Consider the following 1,270-nt stretch of genomic DNA (forward strand, 5'->3'; position numbering starts at 1 on the left):
TTTTCACACAAAATTTAATGCAAACTCTTTGCTTAATTTTTTTCGAAAGAAGAAAATCGCCGAGCACACCAAACCCTTCTAACCTTTTACGCCTCTGCCAGATCGTGACGAGTTAGTTAGTTAGATGAGTTATAGTTATCCAACGATACTCATAACGGCATATGTGCAACGATCATCGAAAAGTAACCTTCACATTTTGACAACTTCAATGTTAATTTTTGAGGTTGGGGGCTGACATAATCGTATGCCTTTTTACAACTGGTTTTTTAAATACGTAAACTTCACTTCAAAGTTATTTTTTTTCGAGCAACGATCATTAAAAACAATATGCAATTTATAACATATGTATTTGAGGGTAAGAATTACTTTGGACCAGACGATCGGTATACCGTTTGGCATATGTGCATTGTACGTTAAAAATCACCAAAATCATGTGGAGGCATACGTGCTGCTATCATTAAAATGGTATTACGTTTTTTTACAACAAAAGGGGTCCATTTCACCCCTAATGGACCACTCCACACGTATGCCGATCTTTTTCCGCCGGATTATTTTTCCTTTAACTTTCTTCTACTAATCTCGGCATATGTGCAACTATCATTTCAATATTTCACATTTTTTAACAAGATTTTCCGAGATTTCCCAGCTAATGGACTGATGTCCAAATTTCCCATCTACATTACGATAATTGACACGTATATTACTGTCAAATCTCCAAAGGGCATACGTGCGAAGATCATTTAATTTTTAGTACCGCGGGCTGACGGTCTATTTGAATTACAAGAACATATTTCAAAGTGATATATTGCACTTTATTTGACAATAAAATGTATTTTCAGTATATAAATTATCAGAAAATATAGTTCGACGCATATTTCATTTGTACCTAAGTAGCATAAAATTAATTAATTAAATAATAATTAATCAATATTCATTAAATAATAATTAATTATTATTAATTAATAATTAATTACTTAATTAAAATTAATTCATGAGAATGATTTTTTTCTATGTAGATACAAACTCACTTGCTTCGAACTATTTCTTATGATAATTTATGTATCGAAAATTAAGTTTATTGTCATATAAAGAGCAATATATCACTTTTAACTATTTTCTTGTAAATTAAATTCAACACAAATTATTTTAATGAGAACATTCCTTATATATAAAAATATTTCTGTGGCGAAATGTTGTCACAGGCTTATACTGCCCAATATGTCGAAGGCATTTTTGGTTAGAGTTGGATTTTTATTTGATCATTTTGCAC

The 1,270-nt window shown here is 30.6% G+C and overlaps 1 protein-coding gene across 1 annotated transcript in view; it reads right to left on the reverse strand.

The window, feature by feature from the left end:
* LOC117181247 (zinc finger protein chinmo) overlaps positions 1-1,270 on the reverse strand; it is a 172,422-nt gene that overhangs the window by 24,898 nt on the left and 146,254 nt on the right. The gene's annotated exons all lie outside the window — the stretch shown is intronic.

Source organism: Belonocnema kinseyi, chromosome 10 (assembly GCF_010883055.1).
Source record: "Belonocnema kinseyi isolate 2016_QV_RU_SX_M_011 chromosome 10, B_treatae_v1, whole genome shotgun sequence".
In the NCBI taxonomy this organism is placed as follows: domain Eukaryota; kingdom Metazoa; phylum Arthropoda; class Insecta; order Hymenoptera; family Cynipidae; genus Belonocnema; species Belonocnema kinseyi.